The sequence below is a fragment of the Triticum aestivum genome, chromosome 4B (genome assembly GCF_018294505.1).
Source record: "Triticum aestivum cultivar Chinese Spring chromosome 4B, IWGSC CS RefSeq v2.1, whole genome shotgun sequence".
In the NCBI taxonomy this organism is placed as follows: domain Eukaryota; kingdom Viridiplantae; phylum Streptophyta; class Magnoliopsida; order Poales; family Poaceae; genus Triticum; species Triticum aestivum.
In genome coordinates, this window is record NC_057804.1 from 97,942,996 (window position 1) to 97,948,078 (window position 5,083).

The 5,083-nt window shown below is 49.3% G+C and overlaps 1 long non-coding RNA gene across 1 annotated transcript; it reads left to right on the forward strand.

Annotated features, from left to right (window-relative positions):
- Positions 1-3,102: 3,102 nt before the first annotated feature.
- Positions 3,103-4,253, forward strand: LOC123094547 (uncharacterized). The gene is made up of 4 exons (XR_006445870.1): positions 3,103-3,385; positions 3,600-3,701; positions 3,787-3,865; positions 3,963-4,253. It is a non-coding gene; the product is annotated as an uncharacterized lncRNA (long non-coding RNA).
- The last annotated feature ends 830 nt before the right edge of the window (positions 4,254-5,083 follow it).

Sequence of the window (5,083 nt, forward strand, 5' to 3'; positions counted from 1 at the left end):
CAGGGAACAACCCTTGTTGTTGTACAGAGAAGACATAGCAGAATATGCTTAATTGGAATATGATAATTTGATTTGATTTACTGTCTATCTTCTGTACAGAGAGTCTACTATGGTTAAGATAAAAATTTATGCATGAAGGAATTTGTTGAAATATCTATTTTTTGTTCATTGTTTGTCATGCTGAAAAAATTATGGTGTGCTAAGTTTCCTGTTATTTGTTTGTATTGTCATAGATGGATGAATTGGCAAGAAAACGAAGGCAACTAATTGTGAGAGGAGCCGGTCTAGTGGCTGGATTGTATGCTTACATGATGGTCTGATGCAGCATATCTCAGATACAGGCTACCAAACACAGTCTCAGTGCAACATGTCTTGTCTGATGCAGCCTACCAAACACAGTCTCAGCTCAGCATGCACGAGTACATACATTGCTACCAAACAACTGCAGTTGCATGTACTAAGCATGTCTAGACTAAGCATGTCTCATATGGGAACAACTATGCTAAGATGGGAACAGCTACCAAACACACCCAAGAGAGATGACACGGGAACTGGGTCGTGCCTTTTCTTTCTTGGCGGCCAATTTTCCAATTGCAATCAGGAGAAAGGAAGGTTCCGAATCTTCAATTGAATATGGCAATATGTAAGTCGGACAAATAAATATTATTTCTTCCTCCAGATTAAAATATAGGCAAGAGGAGGCATGTGAAAGAGAAAGAGAAAAGCAGCAAGTTCCAACTTGCAATCATCGACCGCACAACCCGCAGAAAACAACAACATTTTGCATTATCAATGGCTACCAGAGTTGTCAAGTTGGTATTATTTTTTGACATAAAAAAGGATAAACGAAGAAGAGAGCATAGAAGAATGGACGACTGAGTCTAGTACGTGTAGGTCGATCCAAGCTATCCAAGCTAGGCGCAGTCTTTTCGGCTCCGTTCAGTTCACCGCGGTGGCGTTTCACCGTGTGCAAGCGAAGACGAGCTGGAGCGGACAAAATCACTGTTTTGACCTTTTGTGCTAACAAATTCCCGAATTGACCTCGGTTGCAAAAAAATTCCTAATCTGACCTTTTTTGGTGACCCCAACATCTCTGGCATCTGGGTTGCATTGGAGACGCCAGGGACCTTGGCGTCTGGTTCCTGGCCCACACGACCCGCGACCACATTGACCGGCTGACGTGGCAAAGGGGCCAGACGCCAAGATACTTGGCGTCTGGCCCTGGTAAGGGTCCAGATGCCAGGGTCCTTGGTGTCTGGCCCTGGTAAGGGGCAGTAATACATGTTTGTGTAGTTACTGCCAACCGGCCGCAATGACAGCGATCTCCTTCTTTTGTTCGGATGAGAGGCTGACCCACAGGGCTTTGGAGCTCGAGGAGGCCGTGGCGGGTGAGATGCCGAGAGGAGATAGGGAGCGGAGGAGGTTGGATGCGGCTGTTGCTGGGCCTGGAATTTTTATAGCGGATGAATGGCAGGCCAGCCGGCGAGGTGGTTAATGGTGGGCGGCAGACGGACGGACGAGTGACGCTAGAGTATGTTCCTAGGCAACCGCACATGTTTAATGGAGGGAGGCAGATGAACGGGTTGTCGTTTGAATCCGGAGAAGGCGCGTGCACCGGTGTCGGCCGACACACCGCTTCAATGGTGGAGCGACGTGAGAGATCGCGTCCGCTCGGCGCCGACCACTTCAGACGTGGGAGAGGGTTTTGGGTCTGGACAGGTTGTCGGATGCGTGTGTGGCAGCAGTCCGGACACCAACAAAGCCTTCCGGACTGCCACTATACTCTCGGGATTAATAAATTACGGGCTCCTTTGATTCCAGGGAATTGCATAAGATGTTTGTCGGAGGATTATTATCCTTAGAATTTTTTCTGTATTGGTTGTTTAATTCATATGATTGAATTCTGTAGAAATTTTCTACCAAGCATCCGCGCCAACCTATTGGAAAAAAATTCCTTCTTTTCTGTGATGCAATCGAACAAACTCAAATCATGTAGGATTTGAATGAGCATGACATTTCGTTCCTATGCTTTTTCTATTTCTACGTTTTAACAACCCTGTAAATCAAATTTTCTTTCTGAGAAAAACCCTGCAAATGAAATTGGCCCTACAAGTCAAAGCTTGATGGTTTTTACTAGCTTACTCATCTATTTCCAACCACTAACCGAGGGAAGTGAATTAGATGAGGATACTGACTCTGCATGCATGCTAGCTAGTACTGCTGCCGCATCCTAAAAGTACTGCTACCACAGTACACCGCCAATTGCAAAGGCACCCAACTTTATGTCTTGCTATCACACCCTCTTATCTGATCTGATCAAAGGCTAGCTAGCTGCTACAGTGCCTGGCCGGCCTGCATGCAGTAACTACACAAACATGTATTACTGTCCCTTACCAGGGCCAGACGCCAAGGACCCTGGCGTCTGGACCCTTACCAGGACCAGACGCAAGGACTCTGGCGTCTGGCCCCTTTGCTACGTCAGCCGGTCAACATGGTCGCGGGTCGTGCGGGCCAGGGACCAGACGCCAGGGTCCTTGACGTCTCCAATGCAACCCAGACGTCAGGGATGTTGGCGTCACCAAAAAAGGTCAGATTAGGAATTTTTTTTGCAACCGAGGTCAATTCGGGAATTTGTTAGCACAAAGGGTCAAAATAGTGATTTTGTCCAGCTGGAGCCTGCGATGTGATGCCGACATGGCGAGGCCTAGTTTGTTTGGTTGTTTCTTGGCTGCGGTTGCGGTTGCGGTTGCTGCCTTGCTGGCTTTCTGTCTGCTGGATATTTTTCCTCTTCTTCACCTTCCACGAGCCTGAGGAGAAGACTTGCATTGCGTCCCGGGTCGTCGCCTCGTGGGCTCCTCCTTGGTGGCTACATACTACCTCCGTCCCGGTGTATAAGTCATTCGCGTAGTTCTAGGTCGATAATTTAACTATCTAAATATGTATTATATGTGACAAAAAATATATATTTAGAAACTACATCCGTGTGGAAATCTAGTGGTATACTTTTCATGACATATAACACATATTTAATTCCTCAAATCGTTGACCTAGAACTACGCGAATGACTTATACACCCGGACGGAGGGAGTATTCTTTTCGGACTGAATTATTGCCAGCTGGGGGAAAAGCATCTCCATTTCTCTATTATCTCTCCCCCTCTCTCGCGCTCCTACCGAAGTGTACTACCAAGTAGCAGCGACCTGATTATATAGCACGGCAGGCCGGTCGTCGTCTCGTCTCGCCGGGAGAGGATAGGCACAGGACAGGACGGAGAGAGAGAGAGAGAGAGAGAGAGAGAGAGAGAGAGAGAGAGGAAGCAGCTCATCCCAGCCGGAGAACTGTCCATCCGCCATGAGCGACGGCCAGGGCAATGCTCCTCCTGGAGGTACGTATCCATCCGATGTTCCCATAGCTCCCTCTGCTCTCTGTGAAATGAAAGCTTGGTCAACGTATCAATCCACCTCTGGGAGAGCCGGAGAGGTGGATTGATTAGCACAACCACGAACAAAGATTTCGTTCGCCTCCCTCGCTTCCATCGATCTTGGCTGCTACTTCTTTTTTGCTAAAATAGATCTGGTGCTTGTGTGTGAGTACTGTAGGCTACTTCATCGGCCGTCCAGCGAACACCGACGAGCCCAAGGAGAAAGAACCGCCGCAGGCCGTCCCTGAGCCTGCTCCAGCTGCGCTGAATACTCCTGGCGGTAAGCGCGCGCAACGCTTGGATTATGTTATGTAAACCATGATTTTGTTAGTAAATTTCTGTTCGTCTTCTGTTGCTCGAACCAGATTACTTCGTCGGCCGCCCGTCAAACCACGAGCAGAACACGGCAGCGCCGGCGGCTAAACCGGGCTTCTTGGCCAAATTGTACGACAGCTACCATATATTTCAGCAAATTATTTAGAGCTAAAACGCTCGAGCTGTGTCTAACGCTTGTGCTTTCGTCTCCGTCTCTGATCTCCAGCTGTCCATGCCTCGCCGGCGGTGGAGCCACCAGCTAGACCGACAAGCCCAGCCACCGTGCGCCGTGCGCGTGACCACGGGAGGATTTGAAGTGGAATCGGGTCCATGAGTCTCAATTCTGTATTGGAACTGTGCGAGTTCTCTTCATCTTTGGAAGCTCTGCTCTGTTTTTCTTGCTTTCTCTAGCATTTGATTCCTGCGTATTCATTCGTGTAATGCCGACAGACGTAAACTCGACCAAATTGCCACCCGTCCATGTGAAATGAAAATGATGTTGATTTGTTCAATTGTATATATACTGTGTACTGATGTGAACTGCGTGTAAACATATATCGAACTCCACCGGAACAATTCGTGTATTTGGCAGCTACACTACACACATATCTCTCTCTCTCTCTCTCTCTCTCTCTCTTAGAGCATCTTCAGCGGTTTGGCCCCCAGCGCACCCCGTGAAGGCCTTTGGGTGTTTGCGCCGGCGGTTTTTTTGGCCTGGGGGATCGAGTTTCCGGCCGTGCTTCCAGGTTTCGGCCCCCAAACACACAAAAATTCAAAGTTTTCTTTCTCGCTACCAAAAAAGGCACAAATTTACCGATCATCATGCCACAAGTTTGACGATCATCATGCCACAGGTCGGCGATCAAACATAGCCGAAGTCCACGATCAAAAGGGTAGGAACCATAGACATGGAACTCAAACGGCTGGCTCTTCTGCCATAGGGCTGGGAGAGGTCGGCGTCGGCGTCGGCCTTGTGGGCACAACTTCAGTGCTCGGCGTTGGCGGCGGCGTTGGCGTAGGCATGGGCATGGGCATAGCGGCAGTGGTCGCCACCGGTCCCGACATCTGGTTCAAGATGAGGCCGCGCTCCGCCAGGTACCATGCCTTCACCTGCCCGTCCATCGTTGACATGCCTGCTCCCATCAGGAACGCCAGGTCGGTGTTCCTATTCTTCGCGGCGATGTTAGTCCTGAGAAGGTCGAGCTTGACGTCCTGCTTCGTCATCAACGCCAACCACCTCGCCTCAGATTTCTCCTTCCTCTTGGCAAGTTGCTCTTGGCGTCGGTGATGCACTGTTCTATCGACGATTGTAGCCATTTGGCAGCGGGTGCCGCGTCCCTCACCGCA